The sequence below is a fragment of the Lolium perenne genome, chromosome 2 (assembly GCF_019359855.2).
Source record: "Lolium perenne isolate Kyuss_39 chromosome 2, Kyuss_2.0, whole genome shotgun sequence".
Lineage (NCBI taxonomy): Eukaryota > Viridiplantae > Streptophyta > Magnoliopsida > Poales > Poaceae > Lolium > Lolium perenne.
This window is the reverse complement of record NC_067245.2, coordinates 104,972,032-104,989,963: the sequence shown is the minus strand read 5'-3', so window position 1 is coordinate 104,989,963 and position 17,932 is coordinate 104,972,032.

Here is a 17,932-nt window from a genome sequence, read left to right as displayed (position 1 = left end):
TAAGATAGAGTTTAGGGTTAGGGGTAGATATATACATGAGTTGTCTGGTTTTAATATGTCTAGACCTTGTTTATCAACTTTAATGCTTACTATATATATGACATAAGAATGCTATGTGCTTTGGTTTTTCATTCTTTTCTGAATTTGTATGACCATTTGAATCTTGGTCAAATCCTAGGCGGTTTGACCAAGATGTAAACAAGTTTAAAACATGAAAACGACTTCTCTTCATGCTAGACTTCATAAGACCGAGTTTAGGGTTAGGGGGTAGATACATGATTTGTCTGGTTTGAATATGTCTAAACCTTGTTCATCAACTTTAATGCTAACTATATGACATAAGAAGACTACGTGCTTTGGTTTTTCATTTTTTTTTTGAATTTTATTCCCATATATTAGAATCTTGGTCAAATCCTAGGTTTGACAAAGATTTAAACAAGTTTAAAACATGAAAACGAAAAGGGAAGCTTGTATCCCTCTTAATTAGTCACTCTAATATGAAGTTTTTGGGAGGTTTTTGAAATTTCCATGTTTGAAACCCAAAACCACTTCTCTTCAAGCTTGACTTCATAAGACAGAGCTTAGGGTTAGGGGGTAGATACATGATTTGTATGGTTTGAATATGTCCAAACCTTGTTAATGCATCAACTTGAATGCTTACTATATGACATAAGAAGACTATGTACTTTGGTTTTTCATTTTTCTGTTTTTTTTTAATTTTGTGCCCATTTGAATCTTTTGGTCAAATCCTAGGTTTGACAAAGATTTAAACAAGTTTAAAATATGAAAATGAAAAGGTAAGCATGGATCCTTCTTAGTCACTCTAAAATAAAGCTTTTGGGAGGTTCTTGAAATTTCCATGTTTGAAACCCAAAACCACTTCTCTTCATGATTGATTTCATAAGACAGAGTTTAGGGTTAGGGGTTAGATACATGATTTGTATGGTTTTAATATGTCCAAACCTTGTTTATCAACTTCAATATGCTTACTATATGACATAAGAAGACTATGTACTTTGGTTTTTCATTTTTCTAATTTTTTTATTTTTCTGCCCATTTGAATCTTGGTCAAATCCTAGGGTTGACCATGATTTAAACAAGTTTATAACATCAATTGAAAAGGTAAGCATGGATCCTTCTTAGTCACTCTAAAATGAAGCTTTTGGGATGTGTGTCCTTGAAATTTCCATGTTTGAAACCCAAAACGACTTCTCTTCATGCTAGACTTCATAAGATCGACCGAGTTTAGGGTTAGGGGTAGATACATGATTTGTTTGGCTTCAATATGTCCAAACCTTGTTAATTTATCAACTCGAATGCTTGCTAGCTATATGACATACGAAGACTATATGCTTTGGTTTTTCATTTTTATGATTTTTTATGAATTTTATGCCCATTTGAATCTTTTGGTCAATCCTAGGTTTGACAAAGATTTAAACAAGTTCAAAATATGAAAATGAAAAGGTAAGCATGGATCCTTCTTAGTCACTCTAAAATAAAGCTTTTGGGAGGTTCTCGAAATTTCCATGTTTGAAACCCAAAACCACTTCTCTTCATGATTGACTTCATAAGACAGAGTTTAGGGTTAGGGGTAGATATATATACATGAGTTGTCTGGTTTGAATATGTCTAGACCTTGTTTATCAACTTTAATGCTTACTGTATATATGGCATAAGAATGCTATGTGCATTGGTTTTTGATTTTTTCCTGAATTTGTATGCCCATTTGAATCTTGGTCAAATCCTAGGCGGTTTGACCAAGATTTAAACAAGTTTAAAACATGAAAATGAAAAGGGAAGTTTGTATCCTTATTAGTCACTCTAAAATGAAGCTTTTGGGATGTTCTTAAAATTTCCATGTTTGAAACCCAAAACGACTTCTCTTCATGCTAGCTAGACTTCATAAGATCGACAGGGGTAGATACATGATTTGTGTACGTGGTTTGGATATATCTAGACCTTGTTTATCAACTTTAATGCTTACGATATGACATATAAGAAGATTATGTGATTTGGTTTTTCATTTTTTATGTTTTTTTTGAATTTTGTGCCCACCCATTTGTACCTTTGTCAAATCCTAGGTTTGATAATGATTTAAACAAGTTTAAAATATGAAATGCGAAGGTAAGCATGGATCCTTCTTAGTCACTCTAAAATGAAGCTTTTGGGAGGATTTTGAAATTCCCATGTTGGAAACCCAAAACCACTTCTCTTCAAGCTTGACTTCATAAGACAGAGTTTAGGGATAGGGGGTAGATACATGATTTGTATGGTTTGTATATGTCCAAACCTTGTTAATTCATCAACTTGAATGCTTACTATATGACATAATAAGACTATATGCTTTTGTTTTTCATTTTTCTGTTTTTTTTTTGAATTTTATGCCCATTTGAATCTTTTGGTCAAATCCTAGGTTTGACAAAGATTTAAACAAGTTTAAAATATAAAAATGAAAAGGTAAGCATGGATCCTTCTTAGTCACTCTAAAATAAAGATTTTGGGAGGTTCTTGAAATTTCCATGTTTGAAACCCAAAACCACTTCTCTTCATGATTGACTTCATAAGATAGAGTTTAGGGTTAGGGGTAGATATATACATGAGTTGTCTAGTTTGAATATGTCTAGACCTTGTTTATCAACTTTAATGCTTACTATATATATGACATAAGAATGCTATGTGCATTGGTTTTTCATTCTTTTGATTTTTTCTGAATTTGTATGCCCATTTGAATCTTGGTCAAATCCTAGGCGGTTTGACCAAGATTTAAACAAGTTTAAAACATGAAAATGAAAAGGGAAATTTGTATCCTTCTTAGTCATCACTCTAAAATGAAGCTTTTGGGATGTTCTTGAAATTTCCATGTTTGAAACCCAAAACGACTTCTCTTCATGCTAGACTTCATAAGATCGACAGGGGTAGATACACATGATTTGTATGGTTTGGTTTGATGTCTACTTCCCCCTCCTTTTCCTGTAGACAGTGTTGGGCCTCCAAGAGCAGAGGTTTGTAGAACAGCAGCAAGTTTTCCCTTAAGTGGATCACCCAAGGTTTATCGAACTCAGGGAGGAAGTGGTCAAAGATATCCCTCTCATGCAACCCTGCAACCACAAAGCAAGAAGTCTCTTGTGTCCCCAACACACCTAATAGGTGCACTAGTTCGGCGAAGAGATAGTGAAATACAGGTGGTATGAATATATATGAGCAGTAGCAACGGTGCCAGAAAATAGCTTGCTGGCGTGTAGTTGATGGTGGTAGTATTGCAGCAGTAGTAACACAAGAAACAAGAAACAAGCGGTAGTAACGCAGCAGTATTTAGGAACAAGGCCTAGGGATTAGACTTTCACTAGTGGACACTCTCAACATTGATCACATAACAGAATAGATAAATGCATACTCTACACTCTTGTTGGATGATGAACACATTGCGTAGGATTACACGAACCCTCAATGCCGGAGTTAACAAGCTCCACAATTAAATGTTCATATTTAAGTAACCTTATAGTGTAAGATAGATCAAAAGACTAAACCAAGTACTAACATAGCATGCACACTGTCACCTTCATGCATATGTAGGAGGAATAGATCACATCAATACTATCATAGCAATAATTAACTTCGCAATCTACAAGAGATCATGATCATAGCATAAACCAAGTACTAACACGGATGCACACACTGTCACCATTACATCGTGCAGGAGGAATAAAACTACTTTAATAACATTGCTAGAGTAGCACATAGATAAATTGTGATACAAATACATTGCAATCATAAAGAGATATAAATAAGCACCTCACTATGCCATTCATAACAGCGAATAAGTATTATGTGAAATATAGCCTAAGAGACCCACACGGTGCACACACTGTCACCTTTACACACGTGGGACAAGGATTCTCCGGAGATCACATAAGTAAAACTCACTTGACTAGCATAATGACATCTAGATTACAAGCATCATCATATGAATCTCAATCATGTAAGGCAGCTCATGAGATTATTGTATTGAAGCACATAGGAGAGAGATGAACCACATAGCTACCGGTACAGCCCCGAGCCTCGATGGAGAACTACTCCCTCCTCATGGGAGCAGCAGTGGTGATGAAGATGGCGGTGGAGATGGCAGCGGTGTCGATGGAGAAGCCTTCCGGGGGCACTTCCCCGTTCCGGCAGCGTGCCGGAACAGAGACTCCTGTCCCCCAGATCTTGGCTTCGCGATGGCGGCGGCTCTGGAAGGTTTCTGTGGGTTTCGTCGAACGTCTCAGGGTTTTCGATCCAGGGGCTTTAAATAGGCGAAGAGGCGGCGCAGGTGGGTCGAAGGGGCGACGACACCATAGGGCGGCGCGGCCAGGGCCTGGGCCGCGCCGGCCTATGGTCTGGAGGCCCAGTGCCCCCCCTCTGGTCCTTCCCGGGTGTTGTGGCTGCTTCCGGGGAAAATATGAACCTGGGCGGTTATTTCGTCCGATTCCGAGAATATTTCGTTACTAGGATTTCTGAAACCAAAAACAGCAGAAAACAGGAACTGGCACTTCGGCATCTTGTTAATAGGTTAGTTCCAGAAAATGCACGAATATGACATAAAGTGTGCATAAAACATGTAGATAACATCAATAATGTGGCATGTAACATAAGAAATTATCGATACGTCGGAGACGTATCAGCATCCCCAAGCTTAGTTCTGCTCGTCCCGAGCAGGTAAAACGATAACACAGATAATTTCTGGCGTGACATGCCATCATAACCTTGATCATACTATTTGTAAAGCATATGTAGTGAATGCAGTGATCAAAACAATGTATATGACATGAGTAAACAAGTGAATCATATAGCAAAGACTTTTCATGAATAGCACTTCAAGACAAGCATCAATAAGTCTTGCATAAGAGTTAACTCATAAAGCAATAATTCATAGTAAAAGCATTGAAGCAACACAAAGGAAGATTAAGTTTCAGCGGTTGCTTTCAACTTGTAACATGTATATCTCATGGATATTGTCAACATAGAGTAATATAATAAGTGCAATATGCAAATATGTAGGAATCAATGCACAGTTCACACAAGTGTTTGCTTCTTGAGGTGGAGAGAAATAGGTGAACTGACTCAACAATGAAAGTAGAAGAATGGTCCTCCATAGAGGAAAAGCATCGATTGCTATATTTGTGCTAGAGCTTTGATTTTGAAAACATGAAACAATTTTGTCAACGGTAGTAATAAAGCATATGTATCATGTAAATTATATCTTACAAATTGCAAGCCTCATGCATAGTATACTAATAGTGCCCGCACCTTGTCCTAATTAGCTTGGACTACCGGATCATCGCAATGCACATGTTTTAACCAAGTGTCACAAAGGGGTACCTCTATGCCGCCTGTACAAAGGTCTAAGGAGAAAGCTCGCATTGGATTTCTCGCTATTGATTATTCTCAACTTAGACATCCATACCGGGACAACATAGACAACAGATAATGGACTCCTCTTTTATGCATAAGCATGTAACAACAATTAATAATTTTCTCATATGAGATTGAGGATATATGTCCAAAACTGAAACTTCCACCATGGATCATGGCTTTAGTTAGCGGCCCAATGTTCTTCTCTAACAATATGCATGCTTAACCATAAGGTGGTAGATCTCTCTTACTTCAGACAAGACGGACATGCATAGCAACTCACATGAAATTCAACAAAGAGTAGTTGATGGCGTCCCCAATGAACATGGTTATCGCACAACAAGCAACTTAATAGGAGATAAAGTGCATAATTACATATTCAATACCACAATAGTTTTTAAGCTATTTGTCCCATGAGCTATATATTGCAAAGGTGAATGATGGAATTTTAAAGGTAGCACTCAAGCAATTTACTTTGGAATGGCGGAAAATACCATGTAGTAGGTAGGTATGGTGGACACAAATGGCATAGTGGTTGGCTCAAGTATTTTGGATGCATGAGAAGTATTCCCTCTCGATACAAGGTTTAGGCTAGCAAGGCTTATTTGAAACAAACACAAGGATGAACCGGTGCAGCAAAACTCACATAAAAGACACATTGTAAACATTATAAGACTCTACACCGTCTTCCTTGTTGTTCAGACTCAATACTAGAAATTATCTAGACCTTAGAGAGACCAATTATGCAAACCAAATTTTAGCAAGCTCTATGTATTTCTTCATTAATGGGTGCAAAGTATATGATGCAAGAGCTTAAACATGAGCACAACAATTGCCAAGTATCACATTACCCAAGACATTATAGCAATTACTACATGTATTATTTTCCAATTCCAACCATATAACAATTTAACGAAGAAGAAACTTTGCCATGAATACTATGAGTAGAAACTAAGGACATACTTGTCCATATGCAACAGCGGAGCGTGTCTCTCTCCCACACAAGCATTTATTCAAACAAAAACAAAAACAAAAGCACACAGACGCTCCAAGTAAAGCACATAAGATGTGACCGAATAAAAATATAGTTTCAAGAGAAGGAACCTGATAATTTGTCGATGAAGAAGGGGATGCCTTGGGCATCCCCAAGCTTAGACGCTTGAGTCTTCTTGATATATGCAGGGGTGAACCACCGGGGCATCCCCAAGCTTCGAGCTTTCACTCTTCTTGATCATAGTATATCATCCTCCTCTCTTGATCCTTGAAAACTTCCTCCACACCAAACTTAGAACAACTCATTAGAGGGTTAGTGACAATAAAAATTAACATATTCAGAGGTGACACAATCATTCTTAACACTTCTGGACATTGCATAAAGCTACTGGACATTAATGGATCAAAGAAATTCATCCAACATAGCAAAAGAGGCAATGCGAAATAAAAGGCAGAATCTGTCAAAACAGAACAGTTCGTATTGACGAATTTTATTAGGCCACCAGACTTGCTCAAATGAAAATGCTCGAATTGAATGAAAGTTGCGTACATATCTGAGGATCATGCACGTAAATTGGCTTAATTTTATGAGCTACCTACAGGGAAAACAGCCCAGATTCGTGACAGATAGAAATCTGTTTCTGTGCAGAAATCCAAATCTAGTATCAACCTTCGATTAGAGGCTTCACTTGGCACAACAAAACACAAAACTAAGATAAGGAGAGGTTGCTACAGTAGTAAACAACTTCCAAGACACAAAGTAAAAACAAAGTACTGTAGCAAAATAACACATGGGTTATCTCCCAAGAAGTTCTTTCTTTATAGCCATTAAGATGGGCTCAGCAGTTTTAATGATGCACTCGCAAGAAATAGTATTTGAAGCAAAAGAGAGCATCCAGAGGCAAATTCAAAACACATTTAAGTCTAACATGCTTCCTATGCATAGGAATCTTGTAAATAAACAAGTTCATGAAGAGCAAAGTAACAAGCATAGGAAGATAAAACAAGTATAGCTTGAAAAATTTCAGCACATAGAGAGGCATTTTAGTAACATGAAAATTTCTACAACCATATTTTCCTCTCTCTTAATAACTTTCAGTAGCATCATGAGCAAACTCAACAATATAACTATCAAGTGAAACATTCTTATCATGAGTCTCATGCATAAACTTATTACTCTCCACATAAGCATAATCAATTTTATTAGTTGTAGTGGGAGCAAATTCAACAAAGTAGCTATCATTATTCTTCTCATCAAGTGTAAGAGGCATATTGTAATCATAATCAAATTCACTCTCCATAACAGGCGGTACCAAAAGACCACTATCATTATAATCATCATAAATAGGAGGCAAAGTATCATCAAAGAAAATTTTCTCCTCAATGCTTGGGGGACTAAAAAGATCATGAAAACCAGCTTCCCCAAGCTTAGAATTTTCCATATCATTATCAACAATGGTGTTCAAAGCGTTCATACTAATATTACTACCAGCATGCAAATAAGATTCCATAGGTTTTTTAATTTTCGCATCAAACAATCCATGTTTTAAATCAGGAAATAGAATAAGAAGCTCATTCTTGTCCATTATGCCAAACTAGTGTAAACAAGAAACAAAAAGTTGCAATTGCAGGATCTAAAGGAAATAGCTTTGAGTACTTACAATGCGCCGGAAAATAGCTTGGTAGCCGAGGTCCGGAGTGTGAGTACCTTTTACCTTTCCTCCCCGGCAACGGCGCCAGAAAATAGCTTGATGTCTACTTCCCCCTCCTTTTCCTGTAGACAGTGTTGGGCCTCCAAGAGCAGAGGTTTGTAGAACAGCAGCAAGTTTTCCCTTAAGTGGATCTCCCAAGGTTTATCGAACTCAGGGAGGAAGAGGTCAAAGATATCCCTCTCATGCAACCCTGCAACCACAAAGCAAGAAGTCTCTTGTGTCCCCAACACACCTAATAGGTGCACTAGTTCGGCGAAGAGATAGTGAAATACAGGTGGTATGAATATATATGAGCAGTAGCAACGGTGCCAGAAAATAGCTTGCTGGCGTGTAGTTGATGACGGTAGTATTGCAGCAGTAGTAACACAGTAAAACAGTAAACAAGCAGTAGTAACGCAGCAGTATTTAGGAACAAGGCCTAGGGATTAGACTTTCACTAGTGGACACTCTCAACATTGATCACATAACAGAATAGATAAATGCATACTCTACACTCTTGTTGGATGATGAACACATTGCGTAGGATTACACGAACCCTCAATGCCGGAGTTAACAAGCTCCACAATTAAATGTTCATATTTAAGTAACCTTATAGTGTAAGATAGATCAAAAGACTAAACCAAGTACTAACATAGCATGCACACTGTCACCTTCATGCATATGTAGGAGGAATAGATCACATCAATACTATCATAGCAATAATTAACTTCGCAATCTACAAGAGATCATGATCATAGCATAAACCAAGTACTAACACGGATGCACACACTGTCACCATTACATCGTGCAGGAGGAATAAAACTACTTTAATAACATTGCTAGAGTAGCACATAGATAAATTGTGATACAAATACATTGCAATCATAAAGAGATATAAATAAGCACCTCACTATGCCATTCATAACAGCGAATAAGTATTCTGTGAAATATAGCCTAAGAGACCCACACGGTGCACACACTGTCACCTTTACACACGTGGGACAAGGAGTCTCCGGAGATCACATAAGTAAAACTCACTTGACTAGCATAATGACATCTAGATTACAAGCATCATCATATGAATCTCAATCATGTAAGGCAGCTCATGAGATTATTGTATTGAAGCACATAGGAGAGAGATGAACCACATAGCTACCGGTACAGCCCCGAGCCTCGATGGAGAACTACTCCCTCCTCATGGGAGCAGCAGCGGTGATGAAGATGGCGGTGGAGATGGCAGCGGTGTCGATGGAGAAGCCTTCCGGGGGCACTTCCCCGTTCCGGCAGCGTGCCGGAACAGAGACTCCTGTCCCCCAGATCTTGGCTTCGCGATGGCGGCGGCTCTGGAAGGTTTCTGTGGGTTTCGTCGAACATCTCAGGGTTTTCGATCCAGGGGCTTTAAATAGGCGAAGAGGCGGCGCAGGAGGGCCAGGGCCTGGGCCGCGCCGGCCTATGGTCTGGGGGCCCAGTGCCCCCCCTCTGGTCCTTCCCGGGTGTTCTGGATGCTTCCGGTGAAAATAGGAACTTGGGCGTTGATTTCGTCCGATTCCGAGAATACTTCGTTACTAGGATTTCTGAAACCAAAAACAGCAGAAAACAGGAACTGGCACTTCGGCATCTTGTTAATAGGTTAGTTCCAGAAAATGCACGAATATGACATAAAGTGTGCATAAAACATGTAGATAACATCAATAATGTGGCATGGAACATAAGAAATTATCGATACGTCGGAGACGTATCATGGTTATATCTAGAGCTTGTTTATCAACGTGAATGCTTACGATATGACATAAGAAGACTATGTGATTTGGTTTTTCATTTTTCTGTTTTTTTTGAATTTTGTGCCCACCCATTTGTATCTTGGTCAAATCCTAGGTTTGATAATGATTTAAACATGTTTAAAACATGAAAATGAAAAGGGGAGCATCGATCCTTCTTAGTCACTCTAAAATGAAGCTTTTGGGAGGGTTTTTGAAATTTCCATGTTTGAAACCCAAAACGACTTCTCTTCATGCTAGACTTCATAAGATCGACAGGGGTAGATACATGATTTGTGTACGTGGTTTGGATATATCTAGACCTTGTTTATCAACTTTAATGCTTACGATATGACATATAAGAAGACTATGTGATTTGATTTTTCATTTTTTATGATTTTTTTGAATTTTGTGCCCACCCATTTGTACCTTTGTCAAATCCTAGGTTTGATAATGATTTAAACAAGTTTAAAATATGAAATGCAAAGGTAAGCATGGATCCTTCTTAGTCACTCTAAAATGAAGCTTTTGGGAGGATTTTGAAATTCCCATGTTTGAAACCCAAAACCACTTCTCTTCAAGCTTGACTTCATAAGACAGAGTTTAGGGATAGGGGGTAGATACATGATTTGTATGGTTTGAATATGTCCAAACCTTGTTAATTCATCAACTTGAATGCTTAGTATATGACATAATAAGACTATATGCTTTTGTTTTTCATTTTTCTGTTTTTTTTTTGAATTTTATGCCCATTTGAATCTTTTGGTCAAATCCTAGGTTTGACAAAGATTTAAACAAGTTTAAAATATGAAAATGAAAAGGTAAGCATGGATCCTTCTTAGTCACTCTAAAATAAAGATTTTGGGAGGTTCTTGAAATTTCCATGTTTGAAACCCAAAACCACTTCTCTTCATGATTGACTTCATAAGACAGAGTTTAGGGTTAGGGGTAGATATATACATGAGTTGTCTAGTTTGAATATGTCTAGACCTTGTTTATCAACTTTAATGCTTACTATATATATGACATAAGAATGCTATGTGCATTGGTTTTTCATTCTTTTGATTTTTTCTGAATTTGTATGCCCATTTGAATCTTGGTCAAATCCTAGGCGGTTTGACCAAGATTTAAACAAGTTTAAAACATGAAAATGAAAAGGGAAGTTTGTATCCTTCTTAGTCATCACTCTAAAATGAAGCTTTTGGGATGTTCTTGAAATTTCCATGTTTGAAACCCAAAACGACTTCTCTTCATGCTAGACTTCATAAGATCGACGGGGGTAGATACACATGATTTGTATGGTTTGGGTATATCTAGAGCTTGTTTATCAACGTGAATGCTTACGATATGACATAATAAGACTATGTGATTTGGTTTTTCATTTTTCTGTTTTTTTTTGAATTTTGTGCCCACCCATTTGTATCTTGGTCAAATCCTAGGTTTGATAATGATTTAAACATGTTTAAAACATGAAAATGAAAAGGGGAGCATCGATCCCTCTTAGTCACTCTAAAATGAAGCTTTTGGGAGGTTCTTGAAATTTCCATGTTTGAAACACAAAACCACTTCTCTTCATGATTGACTTCATAAGACAGAGTTTAGGGTTAGGGGTAGATATATACATGAGTTGTCTAGTTTGAATATGTCTAGACCTTGTTTATCAACTTTAATGCTTACTATATATATGACATAAGAATGCTATGTGCATTGGTTTTTCATTCTTTTGATTTTTTCTGAATTTGTATGCCCATTTGAATCTTGGTCAAATCCTAGGCGGTTTGACCAAGATTTAAACAAGTTTAAAACATGAAAATGAAAAGGGAAGTTTGTATCCTTCTTAGTCATCACTCTAAAATGAAGCTTTTGGGATGTTCTTGAAATTTCCATGTTTGAAACCCAAAACGACTTCTCTTCATGCTAGACTTCATAAGATCGACAGGGGTAGATACACATGATTTGTATGGTTTGGGTATATCTAGAGCTTGTTTATCAACGTGAATGCTTACGATATGACATAAGAAGACTATGTGATTTGGTTTTTCATTTTTCTGTTTTTTTTTGAATTTTGTGCCCACCCATTTGTATCTTGGTCAAATCCTAGGTTTGATAATGATTTAAACATGTTTAAAACATGAAAATGAAAAGGGGAGCATCGATCCTTCTTAGTCACTCTAAAATGAAGCTTTTGGGAGGGTTTTTGAAATTTCCATGTTTGAAACCCAAAACCACTTCTCTTCATGCTTGACTTCATAAGACAGAGTTTAGGGTTAGGGGTTAGATACCTGATTTGTATGGTTTGAATATGTCCAAACCTTGTTTATCAACTTCAATATGCTTACTATATGACATAAGAAGACTATGTACTTTGGTTTTTCATTTTTCTGATTTTTTTAATTTTCTGCCCATTTGAATCTTTTGCAAATCCCAGGTTTGATAATGATTTAAACAAGTTTAAAACATGAAAATGAAAAGGGAAGCATGTATCCTTCTTAGTCACTCTAAAATGAAGCTTTTGGGAGGTTTTTGAAATTTCCATGTTTGAAACCCAAAACCACTTATCTTCACATGCTTGACTTCATAAGACAGAGTTTAGGGGTTAGGGGGTATAGATACATGATTTGTATGGTTTGATATGTCTAGACCTTGTTTATCAACTTTAATGCTTACTTTATGACATAAGAATACTATGTGATTTGGTTTTTCATTTTTCTGTTTTTATTTTATTTTTCTGCCCATTTGAATCTTGTTGGTCAAATCCTAGGTTTGACCAAGATTTAGACAAGTTTAACACGTGAAAACGAATAAGTAAGCCTGGATCCTTCTTAGTCACTCCAAAATGTACCAATTGATAGATGTGTTAACTTTGCTTCATGGAAAAAATAATGTCATGTAAATGAGTTAACTTGGATTTCCTAGCCTTGAATCCATAGGAAACTTTGTTCTAATGCACTATAATAAGCAACCGAGTTTTTACACCAACAGGTCTGTCACTTACGTGTGGTGCCCACGCGTGAGGTCCCACACTTCAGTGAGCACAAGTCACGTGCAATAATAGGTACGCAAACTCCCAGCCATCTTCTTTGTCAAGAGAAGACGCATCAGGATGCGTATTGGAAGTCTCTGGGTCCTTCAGGATCCTTCGTTTGTCCCTCTCACACAAAAAAAACAAATCTCTCTCATTCTCGGCCTCGCTCGACTCGCTCGCTCGCTCCTCCTCCTGCTCACTGACAAACCCTGCACAATAGTCAACATCGTCACCCGAAAAAGGGGAGACACCATAATGCTCTCCCTTCTTCTGTCCTTCCGAGTGATCCCTCTTCCTCCGAGTTTCACTAGCTAGACGGGCAAACACACATGTGCTGCATAGTAATAATAAAAAGGTACAAAAATCGATATACGAATCTATAATTAAATAGGTTAAACTAGGGTTTTGCCCAGTACTACAGATCAAGGTTCAAAAAAATCCAACTACGGGGTTCGAACAACACGATTCTAATCCAAGAATTTTTTCTACCTCATCCAAATGGCCTCAAACTATAGGGTTAGCATCTATCTAGTGCAGTATGTGTGAAAATGTATGCACTATGTGTGCTATAACTTGTATGTCTTTCAAATTTGAACCAAATTTGAATAAGTTTGAAGTATTTGAAAAAGGGGCTTTTGGCTTAAACGTTTGAAACCCAAAACCACTTCTCTTCATGCTTGATTTCATAAGACAGAGTTTAGGGTTAGGGGTTAGATACATGATTTGTCTGGTTTGAATATGTCTAAACCTTGTTCATCAACTTTAATGCTAACTATATGACATAAGAAGACTAGGTGCTTTGGATTTTCATTTTTTTTGAATTTTATGCCCATATATTAGAATCTTGGTCAAATCCTAGGTTTGAAAAAGATTTAAACAAGTTTAAAACATGAAAACGAAAAGGGAAGCTTGTATCCTGATGTCTACGGGTGCTTCTATTCTTGTAGACAGTGTTGGGCCTCCAAGAGCAGAGGTTTGTAGAATAGCAGCAAGTTTCCCTTAAGTGGATCACCCAAGGTTTATCGATCTCAGGGAGGAAGAGGTCAAAGATATCCCTCTCATGCAACCCTGCAACCACAAAGCAAGAAGTCTCTTGTGTCCCCAACACACCTAATAGGTGCACTAGTTCGGCGAAGAGATAGTGAAATACAGGTGGTATGAATAAATAGTAGCAGTAGCAACGGTGCCAGAAAAGTGCTTGCTGGCGTGTAGTTGATGGTGGTAATATTGCAGGCAGTAGAAACACAGTAAAACAGTAAACAAGCAGCGATAGCAGTATTTAGGAACAAGGCCTAGGGATCATACTTTCACTAGTGGACACTCTCAACTTTGATCACAAAACAGAATAGATAAATGCATACTCTACACCCTCTTGTTGGATGATGAACACCACTAACTGTGTAGGATTACACGAACCCTCAATGCCGGAGTTAACAAGCTCCACAATATTCAATGTTCATATTTAAATAACCTTAGAGTGTAAGATAGATCAACACAACTAAACCAAGTACTAACGTAGCATGCACACTGTCACCTTCACGCTACGAAAGGAGGCATAGATCACATCAATACCATCATAGCAATAGTTAACTTCATAATCTACAAGAGATCACAATCATAGCCTACACCAAGTACTAACACGGATGCACACACTGTCACCATTACACCGTGCAGGAGGAATAAACTACTTTAATAACATTACTAGAGTAGCATGCAGATATATTGTGATACAAAACACATTGCAATCATAAAGAGATATAAATAAGCACTTCACTATGCCATTCATAACAGTGAATAAGTATTCTGTGAAATATAGCCTAAGAGACCCACACGGTGCACACACTGTCACCTTTACACACGTGGGACAAGGAGTCTCCGGAGATCACATAAGTAAAATTCACTTGACTAGCATAATGACATCTAGATTACAAGCATCATCATATGAATCTCAATCATGTAAGGCAGCTCATGAGATTATTGTATTGAAGTACATAGGAGAGAGATGAACCACATAGCTACCGGTACAGCCCCGAGCCTCGATGGAGAACTACTCCCTCCTCATGGGAGACAGCAGCGTTGATGGAGATGGCGGTGGTGTCGATGGAGGAGCCTTCCGGGGGCACTTCCCCGTCCCGGCGGCGTGCCGGAACAGAGACTCCTGTCCCCCAGATCTTGGCTTCACGATGGCGGCGGCTCTGGAAGGTTTCTCGTACCGTGGCTTTTTTCGTATCGAGGTTTTAGGTCGAGGGGGCTTAAATAGGCGAAGAGGCGGCGTCAGAAGGTCAACGAGGCGATGACACCATAAGGCGGCGCGGCCAGGGCCTGGGCCGCGCCGGCCTATCATCTGGGGCCCCTGTGGCCCCCCTCTGGCGGCTCTCGGGTGTTCTGGATGCTTCCGGGGATTCTAAGATGCTGGGCGTTGATTTCGTCCGATTCCGAGAATATTTCCTTACTAGGATTTCTGAAACCAAAAACAGCAGAAAACAGCAACTGGCCCTTCGGCATCTCGTCAATAGGTTAGTTCCGGAAAATGCATAATAATGACATAAAGTATGCATAAAATATGTAGATATCATCAATAATGTGGCATGGAACATAAGAAATTATCGATACGTCGGAGACGTATCAGCATCCCCAAGCTTAGTTTCTGCTCGTCCCGAGCAGGTAAACGATAACAAAGATAATTTCTGGAGTGACATGCCATCATAAACTTGATCATAATATTATAAACACATGTAATGAATGCAGCAATCCAAAACAATGGTAATGACATGAGTAAACAACTGAATCATAAAGCAAAGACTTTTCATGAATAGTACTTTCAAGACAAGCATCAATAAGTCTTGCATAAGAGTTAACTCATAAAGCAATAAATTCATAGTAAAGGCATTGAAGCAACACAATGGAAGATTAAGTTTCAGCGGTTGCTTTCAACTTGTAACATGTATATCTCATGGATAGTTGTCAATGCAAAGCAATATAACAAATGCAATATGCAAGTATGTAGGAATCAATGCACAGTTCACACAAATGTTTGCTTCTTGAGGTGGAGAGAGATAGGTGAACTGACTCAACAATAAAATTAAAAGAATGGTCCTTCAAAGAGGAAAGCATCGATTGCTATATTTTTGCTAGAGCTTTGATTTTGAAAACAAGAAACAATTTTGTCAACGGTAGTAATAAAGCATATGTATCATGTAAATTATATCTTACAAGTTGCAAGCCTCATGCATAGTATACTAATAGTGCCCGCACCTTGTCCTAATTAGCTTGGATTACCGGGATTATCGCAATGCACATGTTTTAACCAAGTGTCACAAAGGGGTACCTCTATGCCGCCTGTACAAAGGTCTAAGGAGAAAGCTCGCATTGGATTTCTCGCTATTGATTATTCTCAACTTAGACATCCATACCGGGACAACATAGACAACAGATAATGGACTCCTCTTTTATGCATAAGCATGTAGCAACAATTAATTTTCTCATATGAGATTGAGGATATATGTCCAAAACTGAAAATTCCACCATGGATCATGGCTTTAGTTAGCGGCCCAATGTTCTTCTCTAACAACATGCATGCTCTAACCATAAGGTGGTAGATCGCCCTTACTTCAGACAAGACGAACATGCATAGCAACTCACATGATATTCAACAAAGAGTAGTTGATGGCGTCCCCAGGAACATGGTTATCGCACAACAAGCAACTTAATAAGAGATAAAGTGCATAAGTACATATTCAATACCACAATAGTTTTTAAGCTATTTGTCCCATGAGCTATATATTGTAAAGGTGAAGAATAGAAATTTAAAGGTAGCACTCAAGCAATTTACTTTGGAATGGCGGAGAAATACCATGTAGTAGGTAGGTATGGTGGATACAAATGGCATAGTTATTGGCTCAAGGATTTTGGATGCATGAGAAGTAATCCCTCTCGATACAAGGTTTAGGCTAGCAAGGTTGTTTGAAGCAAACACAAGGATGAACCGGTGCAGCAAAACTCACATAAAAGACATATTGTAAACATTATAAGACTCTACACCGTCTTCCTTGTTGTTCAAACTCAATACTAGAAATTATCTAGACTTTAGAGAGACCAATTATGCAAACCAAATTTTAGCAAGCTCTATGTATTTCTTCATTAATGGGTGCAAAGTATATGATGCAAGAGATTAAACATGAGCACAACAATTGCCAAGTATCAAGTTATTCAAGACATTTTACCAATTACTACATGTAGTATTTTCCTTTTCCAACCATATAACAATTAACGAAGCAGTTTCAACCTTCGCCATGAAAATTAAAAGCTAAGAACATATATGTTCATACGAACCAGCGGAGCGTGTCTCTCTCCCACACAATGAATGCTAGGATCTATTTTATTCAAACAAAACAAAAACAAAAACAAACCGATGCTCCAAGCAAAGTACATAAGATGTGGCCGAATAAAAATATAGTTTCAAGAGAAGGAACCTGATAATTTGTCGATGAAGAAGGAGATGCCTTGGGCATCCCCAAGCTTAGACGCTTGAGTCTTCTTGAAATATGCAGGGATGAACCACCGGGGCATCCCCAAGCTTAGAGCTTTCACTCTTCTTGATCATATTGTATCATCCTCCTCTCTTGACCCTTGAAAACTTCCTCCACACCAAACTCAAAGCAAACTCATTAGAGGGTTAGTGCATAATCAAAAACTCACATGTTCAGAGGTGACACAATCATTCTTAACACTTCTGGACATTACTCAAAGCTACTGAAAGTCAATGGAATCGAAATATCCATCGAACATATCAAAACAGGCAATGCGAAATAAAAGGCAGAATCTGTCAAAACAGAACAGTTCGTAAAGAAGAATTTTATTGAGGCACCAGACTTGCTCAAATGAAAATGCTCAAATTGAATGAAAGTTGCGTACATATCTAAGGATCACTCACGTAAATTGGCATAATTTTCTGAGTTACCTACAAAGAATTTTGCCCAGATTCGTGACAGCAAAGAAATCTGTTTCTGCGCAGTAATCCAAATCTAGTATGAACCTTACTATCAACGACTTTACTTGGCACAACAATGCAACAA